Source organism: Corvus moneduloides, chromosome 3 (assembly GCF_009650955.1).
Source record: "Corvus moneduloides isolate bCorMon1 chromosome 3, bCorMon1.pri, whole genome shotgun sequence".
In the NCBI taxonomy this organism is placed as follows: domain Eukaryota; kingdom Metazoa; phylum Chordata; class Aves; order Passeriformes; family Corvidae; genus Corvus; species Corvus moneduloides.
This window is the reverse complement of record NC_045478.1, coordinates 595,286-606,639: the sequence shown is the minus strand read 5'-3', so window position 1 is coordinate 606,639 and position 11,354 is coordinate 595,286. Positions and strand designations below refer to the sequence as shown.

Genomic DNA, 11,354 nt, shown 5'->3' with positions numbered 1-11,354 from the left:
CTGCAGGGAATGGTGGCATCAAAAATCCGGGATTTCCAGAGCCTGATGTCAGAGTGTTTGTGGCAGGGAAAGGAACCTGAGTAAGGGAAGAGGTTTCAGTTTCCCTTTTCAGGACACAGAACTGGAATTGGAGCCTGACCAACGCTTCGCTTCCCAGCCCCAAACCCCATGGACACCGGAGGCGCCAGCGCGGCTCTGGGGGCTCAGGTTTTGAGCCAGGGGGGCAGCAAGGGAAGGAATTTTACCGTCCCTCCTGGAATTCATAGGAAAGAGGAGGTTCCAAGCAGTTGCACTGGTTGGGGAGTTGGATTTTTTTTGGTTGCACAAAACAGCTGCTGGAGCAGCAGTTCCTGGTCAGGTCGTTACTGGGAGGGGCGCTCAGGAGGGATCCTCAGGAGGGAGGCAGCAAAGACAGCCCCGGGCCGGGAGGGTGGAGCGGGTTTGGGACTCTCTCCTCCGGGGAGGCTCAGGCCGATGGTTCCTGTGACCCACGGGAAGGTCGGGAGAACAGGACCGGGCTGGGGTTTCCCGCTGCAGGATCCCACAGCGGGAATGTGGGAGGGTCCCGAGCGATCACTTTGATTAGCACAGATCAATCGCGGGTGGGCAGAGCGCTCCGAGTGAGGGAGCGGCCCCGAGCGTTCCTCGGTCCCTGGGTTGTTTTTAATGCTTACGTTTGCTATTCGTGCAGAGCGAGTCTAAGAGCTTACAGTAATATATTTTAAGTAATATATATTTTAGTATCTGTAAAGAGCGGGCAAAGGAGGGGTTCTGAGGTGGTGACAGGGTACCGGAGGGCAGTTCCTCGGCCAGGCCAGCGGGGGTTACTGCAGCACAACTGAGAAGATTCATTTCCTGCCGTTAATGCAATAAAAACGGGAATTCTCACAAAGAAGCAATCCAATACTGTTTCCCAGAGGCTTTTCCTGTGTGGACAACAGGCCTGTAAACACAGTTCCAAAAATTCTAAACCTTTGTCTTTTGCCTTTTTAAAAGGGACTTCGATTGGGCTTGAGGGTCTGTACAGCAAAATCGAGGTGACACCATTTGAAAATGTATTTTTACACAAATAATATAGAAAAAAAATCATATTTTACATAAGAATTTTAAGTATTTGAAATATGTGTATATATATACTGTATGTACTTCGTATATGTTTTATTTTACATTTTCAATGTATTAAAAAGTATTTGAGCTGGTTGGATCTGAGATGTAATAGTGTTTAAGAACACAAAACCAAGGGAAAGGAGCCTGGGGGGAGAGCGGGTGGGAGCTCTGCAGGGAAGCACAAGCCCAGAGCAAAGGGCTTGGGGAAGGTTTTAGCAGTTTGAGAGCCTTCAGACACTTCCCAGTCCTGTGTCCTGCCTGTGTTGCCGTAAATGGTTCTGTTTTCCTCGTGACCACCTGGAGTGATCCACGTGGGAAGACCAGGAGCCGGGATGGATCCTCCCCACAACGATGGCCCTGCACAGCCAAAGCTGCTGCAGCCCTGCTCGGCCAAACCCAGCCCAGAGCGACTGGGTTTGCTCCAGCCCTGGAATGGGAGTAAATGGGGGGGTTCTCCACAGAATCATTTGGGTTGGAAAAGACCTCCAAGCTCATGGAATCCAACCTTTGACTGACGCCAGCCTGCGGGAGCCTCTCGTGGTGCTTACAGGGGATTCAGACACCAAACCTCCATCAGTGATTTCAGGGGAACTCCAGCAAAGCTGGGGATTTCTTCACTCTGCAGGGCTTTTGGTGAAAATCTCCCTGCAGAGGTCAATGCATCTTGGCAGCTGTCAGAATTGAATTCCCATTGGGAGCGGGGTCCCACCAGGGCACTGAGAGCAGGCTGAGGGGTCTGACCAGACGCAGCTCCATGTGCTACAAATCCCAGCTCCTCCTGGAGCTCTTCCTTGGGCCCAGCAGCCAATCCCCCAGCACTGGGGGTGCCAATCTGGGGAGCAGGAGGAGACCCCTGGAGCGCCTGGCCCCAGGCTGCACCCAGCCAGGGAACACAGTCCCTGCTGAGGGAGGGTGGGGGCAGATTGGAGCCCAGAGGTGGCTGCACCAGCCCCATGCCCTGCTCTGTGAGGCCCTTGTTGGCTCAGGTGAATCTCAAATGACATTTATTCCATTTAATCCAGTGAGTGTTCCGGGATCCTGTCTGTAACCCAGAGCTGGGTGCAGCGGTTCTGCCCCTGGGATGTGCAGGGGAGGAAATGAGGTGGGAAAAGGAGCAGTGTGAACATATCAGGGTCAAAGGTACAAAAATGACCCCTGGAAAGGTGTGGAACTGGTACTTCTGTCCTTGATTGTTGTTGGGATGTCCTGCAAAGACAAACTGTGGCACCCAGCTGTCAGAGCTGCTCTGGGCAGGATGGGGACTTGAACCACCCCTGCACTGAGAGGAGAATGCGGGGGCTGGGCAGGGCTGTCCCTCCTGTGCCTCGGCTCCGTGTCCAGAGGGATCCTGCCTTCATCCCAGACCTCCTCATCCCAGCTGCCTGCCCCACCTGCAAAGCCACCTCACACCTGAGAGGGAATGACAGCCTTGAGAGTTGGTTCCTATTTAAGGTACATGGGTGAGATAAAATATAAAATGGCGAAGTGTTGGAGCTGCTGCACTTCGGAACAAACCTCCCGTATTCCCCTGGTACTGCTGCCCCTCCCAGCCCTCCCCTCCCAGTGCAAAACTCAACTGAACTGGTCTCCTTTGCCTTTCAGTTCTGACTTCTCTGATGGTGCATTGCGGATTTTATAGTGGAAAAGGTGGGATGAGAGCTTTTTACCTTTGGAGGGCTCTGGGCTCCTCCAGGCCTGATCCCAGGGATGTGATCCCCCGGGCAGTGAACGTGCTGCAGCTACCACAGCTTCCTGTGGGCCTGCTTCCCAGTGGATGGGATTCACCTGTCCTGATGGGATGGGTGCTACCTTGAGCCTCATGGACACAGGTTTTAATCTGGTGTCCAGAGGTGTCCCAAGGGTGAGCTCACAAACCGACTCCGTAGCACTTCCAGACCACCTTATACAATGTATAAAATTCCACCGTAGCATCTGGCACAGAGGGGGATCCGAGGGCTGCTCCCAACAGCCCATTCCCAACCTGGCACTGGAATACCCGTGCCCTCAGGACATGGCACCAGACAGAATCCTTCCCCGTGGCTCATGTCCTACCGCGGATTCTGTTCCTCCCACAGCGCCGTCTCTGGAAATGAACGTGCGATCCCGTGGTTCCTCAGCACACGGACAGACGCGTGTGTTTCACCGTCATGGTCCATCTTCTGCTCTCTGAAACCGTTTGGGCCTCGACTCCTGCCGATGGGGGTTTTCAGGGATTTCCTTTTGCTTTCCCCCAACAGCGAACTGCACTTCCCTGGCTTTACAAGCCGTGGGCATCTGTTAAATTTTCTTTTGGCACATTTTAAGGGGACAACTTTGGTTTACTACTCAGCCTTAATAAAATCTGCAGTCCCCTCACTTCTTGGGGTCCCAAGACACTTCAGGAACATGGAACTGTATCAAGTGATAGGAACTTGATTTCCCTTAAATGGAGGGATTCAGGGAAACAGGTGTGTAACCAACTCCCCTGATTTCTGACAGGAAAACTCCGAATGCACTTAACAACTCGGTAAAATCAGCAGCACTGAGGAATGTGCAAGAGCTGGGATTTCTTTTCCCTGAAGACATTAAAAGTATCAACAATACTGTATTTTAAGTATGGAAGGGGTTGGAGGCCTGCCAGTGGGAATAATCCACCCCGGCCCTCAGGTGGCATCTTGGTGGCATCACTAGACTTTAATTTCTTCTCCTTTTTAATCACTGTGAGTAATTAATGGCTCTATCTCGTTGTTCAGTAAGTAAAACCCTTTTTTTTTTCTAGCCAGGCAGAATTCCCCCGGGACCCTTGGGAAGAAGGAGGATGGGCACAGCCCACAGAGGAGAGGGAAGCCTGAACTCGCAGTGTCAGAGGCATAAAGAAATAACTAAAGCCATGGCACCATCTGGTGTTTTTCCAGGTTCCAGCACGTCTCCCTATAGCCCACGGCAGACGGCTTTTCCAAATGCTGCTTTGGCTGCTGCTGGGTTTAGGATGTAATGCAGCCAGCTGGAATCACCCTTCCCACCACCCCTCCCTAATTCGGTTCCACTGCCACCCGTGGGGTTGGCTCCGGAATTCCGGGACAAACCGAGCACCGTCATTGGCGCAGACAGCTCGGGATGAGCATCGCCACAGCACCAGCTACAACGTCTCAGCAGCACTTTCCCCTCTCGTTTTCCTATTTCTTGACAAACATCTCCCTCCCACTAGAGCAAACCGTGAATGGTCCCTCCTCTCCACGCTCGGTGTAGGAATTCTCCTCCCTTCCTGCGGGCACAGGCAACGCCTGCAGGAGGAACTGTGGCATTTCCACAGGGAGCAGAGGAGCCGGGAACAGATGCCCGCCGTGCCGGATGCTCCTCAGGAGTCGCTGACGGAGCGGGCGCTGCCGGCACTGTTGGTGCTGCCGGCGGCTGCCGGCGAGGCGGGCTGTGACATCCCCAGAGGCCATGGAACGCTGTTCTCCACGACGGAGCCGGTGTCATTCGAAACTCCGGCTGTGCTGTGGCAGGGGAGCTGTGGCACACGGCAGAAGCTGTGAGCAGGCTGCCCCGGGGACAGGGGACACGTCCTTCGGGGGACAGGTCCTTACGAGCCAAAGCTGCCCTCACAACCCATAGAAACACAGATCCATGGAATGGTTTGGGTGGGAAGGGACCTCACACTCACCCAGTGCCACCCCTGCCATGGCAGGGACACCTTCCACTGTCCCAGGCTGCTCCCAGCCCCAATGTCCAGCCTGGCCTTGGGCACTGCCAGGGATCCAGGGGCAGCCACAGCTGCTCTGGGCACCCTGTGCCAGGGCCTGCCCACCCTCCCAGGGAACAATTCCTGCCCAATCTCCCATCCATCCCTGCCCTCTGGCACTGGGAAGCCATTCTACCTTGTCTTGTCCTTCCAGGTCTTGTCCCCAGTCCCTCTCCAATTCTCTTGGAGCCTCTTTAGACACTGGAAGGGGCTCTAAGGTCTCCCCGGACCCTTCTCTTCTCCAGCCTGAACATTCCCAGCTCTCCCAGCCAGGCTCCAGCCCTCGGAGCTGAGGGGATGGAGATGAGCAATGGCTGTGGCTGGATGCTGACGGCACGGCAGTCGCTCACAGCTGTGAGGGGGTAGCCATGACTGACGGAGTACCCAGGCTGCCCCTGCCAACACCGCGACCCGCCTCGCTCCCCTCAGGCGGCCCCAGCCCCTCAGGGCGGGCCGGGGGCGGGGCGCCCCCTCGGCGGCTCGCGCTACGCCTGCGCGGTCCCGCCGCGCCCCGGGGTGAGCGCCGCGCGGCGCGCGCGCGCTGTGGCGGAGGCGGGAGCGCGCCAGGCGGCGCTGGCCACCGATTGGCTGGGGCGCGCGAGCGGGCGGGCCCGGGCGGGCGCGGATTGGCGGGGGGCCGCGCGCCCCCGGCGGAGGCGGGTCCTGATTGGCCGGGGCGCCGCGCGGCGGCGGCCGGGACCGTTGGAGCGCGGCTGAGGCGGCTGAGGCGGCCCGGCCGCCCCTGGAGCCGCCGGCAGCCTCGGGAGCCCCGGCACCGTCGCAGGTGGGAGCGGCGGGGCCGCCGGGCCCGGCGCGGGGGAGCGCCCAGCGGGGGCCGGGGGTCACCGGGCTGTGGGGGGGGGCCGCTGGTTTGGCCGTGCCCCGGTGTTCCCTCCGGCCGCAGAACAGCTGCTGGCAGGGACTCGGGATGTGCAGGTTCCATTGCTTTGGAATTAACGGGAGATCCGGAACGTGTAGACTCCATTGCTTTGGACCCGGAATGTGCAGTCTCCACTGCTTTAGAATTAACGGGACACCCGGAATGTTGAGGCTCCATTGCTTTGGAATTAACGGGACACCCGGAATGTGCAGGCTCCACTGCTTTAGCATTAACGGGACACCCGGAATGTTCAGGCTCCATTGCTTTGGAGTTAACGGGAGCCGCAACCAGGGGAAAACCAGCACCGTATTGCAGCTGTGTAACAAGGCAGTGTGATTTTTCTGTGGAAAGTCGCTGCTTTCTTGGAGAAAAAAAACCTCACTTGGTATTTTTCCCACCTTTTTAGCTGGTCATTTAAATGTTTGAAGAAGGAACTGAGCCCAGGAAAGTCAAGTTGCCCTGAGAGACTTCTCAGTGTGATTCAGGTAACGAGATCTGTTGGGATTGACAGTGGTATTGACCTTAAAAACTTGTGGTTCGTATGTTCAGTTGCCTGTTTCTTACAGTCACATAACCAATACTGACATTTTTCATTATGACAAACTTGTGTCGTGGATCAGTGACTTCTGCTTTTTGTGTTGCATGTTGGACATGTAAAAATATTCCTCTGTGAGATGGAATCCTCTGTTTAAAATTCCTCCAGAATGATGTTTGTTGTGCAGCACATCTCAGCTGCGGAAGGTGAATCATGGAATTATGGAATGCTTTGGGTGGGAAAGAATTTTAACCAACATTTAATTCCACTCCTCCTGCCATGGGAAGGATACCTCCCACTGTCCCAGGCTGCTCCCAGCCCCAATGTCCAGCCTGGCCTTGGGCACTGCCAGGGATCCAGGGGCAGCCCCAGCTGCTCTGGGCACCCTGTGCCAGGGCCTGCCCACCCTCACAGGGACAAATTTCTCCCTTGCATCTGAGCTACTTCCATGGAGACCCAGCAGAGCCTCAGTGGGATGCAGAGGCCTGGCACAGTGCTGTCTCCTTCCAGAGGGGTTTGCTGAGCCACAGGGATGGTTCGGAAGTTGGTTCTGTGCTGCTTGAAAACTCGGGTGTGACAGAATCCGAGTCACTGGAGGGTGGTCAGGAGTTGTGTGTTGCTGCCCCTGAGAGTGCTCTGCACTTTATTTTCCTGCTCTGGTCCCTCAAGTTCTGACCCTGTCACTGATGGCACAGGGTGCCCAGAGCAGCTGGGGCTGCCCCTGCATCCCTGGCAGTGCCCAAGGCCAGGCTGGACATTGGGGCTGGGAGCAGCCTGGGACAGTGGGAGGTGTCCCTGCCCATGGCAGGGGTGTCACTGGATGGGCTCTGAGGTCCCTTCCCACCCAAACCTTTGATCATTCTCTGCTCTGCTGCAGCTGCCCAGTGACAAACCGTTCCACGTGCCTGAGCCACTGGTTCAAAAGGTCCCAAGTTTCAGTTCCAGGTTTCCTTAGACCCTTAAACCCCTCCTGTGCTTCCATGTGGGCAGGATGCTGCTCCAGAGGTGTCTGCCTTTTCCTTGGCCATATTATCCTGTTGAATCCTCTTTGGGTTTCTGCTTGTTCCCATGATCATACACAGGATTCTTGTCTTGTTCTGTGGCTGTTTGGTACATCCCAGATTTGCTGCTGGGGTCTTGATCAGTCCCAAGGGAGCAGCTCCCTGCTCCCGCAGAATTGGTTCCTGACAGTTCCAGAATCCTGTGTTTAAGGGGACACATCCAGGATCTCATGTAAGCTCCATGGGACACCCGTCATTGGTCCCTGCAGTTTCTGTGGTGGTGAATGCAGCAGCCCTGCCAGTATTGTCCCAGCCTCCCTGGGTTTGGAGCAGGCTGGGGGTTTTTGGAACAGTAAATGGCTTTATTCGTTGTCTGTGTTGCAGCTGATGCAGCCGAGCCTCTGGTTTATCCCAGGACCCAGCTGTTCCAACAGCAGTACGTGTTTTAGGGAGTGCTGGAGGGTAGAGGGGATTTAGGAAGGAACCATAATGCAAGGAAAAGGGCTTTTGCAGCAACAGAAAAGCATCACTTTTCCACCAGTTCAATTACATCCCACGCAGCACAGGTGACGTGGGAGTGAGGACTTCCAGTCCTCTGCAGCCCTGGGTGGATGTTATCAGCTGTGCAATCCTTTAAGCCCTGGGTGGATGGTATCAGTTCCATGTTGTGGAAGCTGTGAGAGTTTTTGAAGAGGGAAGGAACCAGTCGGGAAGTTTAAAGCAAGGCCTTGGGGCTGGGTTGGTGCATGAGCCACCGTGAGCCCCACGCTCAGCCTGCCTGCGTGGGCTGCTCTGGGGGAGTGTTACAGAGCCTAAAGAGGGATTCAGATAAGGTGATTCAGGTGATAAGGATTTGAAGTCATAGTATTTTTATTAAGTTAATTGCTTTCGTGCAAGGGACACGAAACCATGATTTTGTTGTCTCTGGTTTAGTGTTTAAACAGATTTCTACTGATAAACTGTGCCTAAATTTAAATAGTTTAATGGGCCTTTCCCAGTCCTGTGGGCTTTAAGGACTGAAGTATTTTAACTTCTCAGCTGTGATTAAGTAATACAGATTTATTTAAAAACTTATGTAATGAAGACTTTTAGGCAGCCTAGATCTGGAAGAAACAGTAGGAGACCTTAAAATTCCACAGCAGATAGCACATTATATTTGGCCAGGTGTTTCTGTGGAAACAAATGGAATTATGACAGCAGGTGCCAATTCATCACTAAACTGTAAAAGAGCTGTATGTCTAAAGGATGTGTTGTACTTACAGAACACTTAAAATCATAGTAACTCTTGAGGAGGTACTGACTGACTGCAAGGTGAGGTATTTTTCAGTCTCTGTCAGTGCAACTTTAATTAGGTCAAAGGTTGGACTCGGTGGTCTTGGGTGACCAAGAGCCTCAATGATTCTGTGATTTAAGAGGTGGGGGAGCAAAGGGCTGTCCTGGCATAAAGCAAACAGGGACAGAGCTGAGGTCCTAACTTAGGTTTTTTGGGTTTTTTTTAAATTTATTTTTTAGAACAGAAAGTGACAAAACTGAGGGATAAAATCTCTTAGTTTTACCGAAGGCAATGGCAAGTGTCATCAGTTAAACTTTTACTTCTGGCTTATTTTGTTCTTATAGAAAGAAAACACTTTGTGACCACAGCTGGTGGGACCTTTGGAGTGTGGAATCACAGGTGATGAGGAATCGCCTCAGCAGGGATCTCCTGGATGAGGGCACTGAGTGTGTTCCCTCAGTGAGTTCCTGGGCTTACTGTGAGGTGTTCTTTGTTTATTTTTTAATAGAATGATGCCACCCAAGGCAATCCCGGGGCAGAGGGGAGGCACTGCGGAGTAGCTTGGGTGCAGCCAGGCTTTTGAAGAAGGTGTTTTGTGTGTCTGGCAGCTCAGACACAATTAAAGTTATCAGGCCTGTGTGGGTGTTCAGTTCCCACTGCCTGGGGCAGTGGCAGAGAGACTTTTAAATGCAGATTAATGGCAGTTCCTGGTTCTGTACTCCTGTACCCTTTCAATAATATCTAACACTTCACAAACCTAGAATTATTTTAGTTCAGCCTTGTGAAGCTGGTGAGGAAGATTTCACATTGTAAGTTAATGTAGGAGCTGAAGTTAATGAATTAAGGCTGGGCAAGCTGTTTCATCCTGAATTCCATTGTGATGGGGAAAGCAGTTCATGTTTCCAGGTGTTTCTCTGTGCCCTGACTGGAATTTCCCTCCTCCCCAGGTGTGCAGGGAGCTCCGTGTGAGGCGGGAGCTCTGCTGGGGCTGCCTTGGCTCCTCTCAGTGCTGCCAGGTGTGTGGCACCTGCTCGTGCTCCATCTCCCTGTCTGGCCTAATGGGGAAAAGGGCAAGAACACAGCTCAGAACAGTTCCTAGTAATGAATGTTCCAGTTGCTGAGGCAGTTCCAGAGTTCTCTCCTGTGCCCTGGAAGCAGTGCTGGGACCTGCAGGGTCAGATGGAGAGGGAAGGCTTTGCCAGCTTCACTGTGAAGCACAGAGTGCTCAGAAATCCCCTCCACTGGTACAAAAATGAGTCTTCCCTTCCTGACAGGGAGGGGTAAGCTCTTCATTAGGCTGTTTCCAACTTCTTACTGCTTGAAAATCCTCCTGTAATGTTTCATTGATCTTATCCAACAGGAGCACTGCTTCATTTTAAGGAAACAATTTCAGCCGCTGGATTTGCTCTTGTTCACAGGCTCGTGGTAAATCCCTTATACAGACATTAACTTCAGCCTCCAGACCAACAGGCAGGTTGTAAAAACCCATTTCTACTCCTCAGGCTTTGGGGCAATAAAGGAAAATGAGAGTTTGGCTCTCTGGTTACTCCAGAGGAGCATTTGAGTGTTGTGGGCAGTGAGTGTGCTGCCTGCTCTGCACTCTGGCTGTGTTTGCTGGAGAACAGACCTGACTGTGCCAGAATCTGTGCTGAGACACTCAGTGCTGTCCTTCAGAGCCTGCACAGCTTGTGGGCCCAGGCTGGATGATTCTCTGGGGACTGAAAATGGATATAGGGAGCTGTGAACTTAAAATAACACCTTGGGAACTGGGCTGGAACCTCCAGTGCCACTGTTGTCCTCATCATTCTTAGCCTGACCTGTAAGTTCCTCAGGGCTGGGGCTTCTCTCTGTTCTGGGCACTCAGCTGGCACTCACAGATGTGAAGTGACAGAAACTCAGATGGTTTGGAACTCTCCTGGATTTGAATTTGTTCTGTTTTGTCTGGAGGGAACCTGGAGCTTGTTTTCAAAACAGTCTTAAAAATTTTGGAAAGCTTTCAAAGAAACCTCTGATTAAATATTGTTACTTGTTCCATCTTTGTTTAACTCGAATCCAGTACAGTCGTTACCAGTTTCTGACCAGGTGGGGTTGTTGGGCTCACCCTGGGGCTTAGGCCAGGGCGTTTCCATGGAATCACAGAATCATTTCAGTTGTAAAAGTCCTCTAAGTCCAAGCTGTGCCCACCTTGTCCCCAGCCCAGAGCACTGAGTGCCAGGTCCAGGAATTCCTGGGATACCTCCAGGGATGGGGACTCCAAACCTTCCTGAGCAGCCCCTGCCGAGGCCTGACCACCCTTTCCATGGGGAATTCCTCCTGATGTCCTGTCAGGGACTTGTGCAGAGCCACAAGGTCCCCCCGGAGCCTCCTTTGCTCCAGCCTGAGCCCCTTTCCCAGCTCCCTCAGCCGCTCCTGCTGCTCCAGCCCCTTCCCAGCTCCGTTCCCTGCCCTGGACACGCTCCAGCCCCTCAGGGTCTCTCCTGTCAGGAGGGGCCCAGAGCTGCCCCCAGCACTGGAGGTGCCCCAGCAGTGCCAGCACAGGGGACGGGCACTGCCCTGGCCCTGCTGCCAGCCCAGAGCTGGCACAGCCCCGGGGCCAGTGGCCTCTTGTCCCCCTGGGCACCCCTGGGCTGTGTCCAGCCGCTGGCACAGCACCCCCAGGGCCTTTCCTCCCTGGGCATCTTTCCAGCCCCTCTGCCCCAGCCTGGAGTGCTCCAGGGGGTTGGTGTGACCCCGGTGCAGGACCCAGCACTTGGCCTTGTTGAGCCTCACCCCACTGGCCCAGCCCATGGATCCAGCCTGTCCTGATCCCTCTGCAGAGCTTCCTGCCTCCAGCA

The 11,354-nt window shown here is 54.0% G+C and overlaps 1 protein-coding gene and 1 long non-coding RNA gene across 16 annotated transcripts in view; one reads left to right on the top strand and one right to left on the bottom strand.

Moving 5' to 3' along the window:
- Positions 1-958: 958 nt before the first annotated feature.
- Positions 959-5,291, bottom strand: LOC116441359. The gene is made up of 2 exons (XR_004239041.1): positions 4,968-5,291; positions 959-4,600 (listed from the first exon to the last, which is right to left on the bottom strand). It is a non-coding gene; the product is annotated as an uncharacterized LOC116441359 (long non-coding RNA).
- A 235-nt stretch (positions 5,292-5,526) lies between these two features.
- The window catches only part of DTNB (dystrobrevin beta), a 136,322-nt gene continuing 130,494 nt past the window's right edge, over positions 5,527-11,354 (top strand). For all 15 annotated transcript variants that reach the window (XR_004239215.1, XR_004239216.1, XR_004239217.1 and 12 more), the window contains exons 1-2: positions 5,527-5,615; positions 6,118-6,196. The gene's annotated coding sequence lies outside the window, so the exon portion shown is untranslated. The remainder of the gene's footprint in view (positions 5,616-6,117; positions 6,197-11,354) is intronic.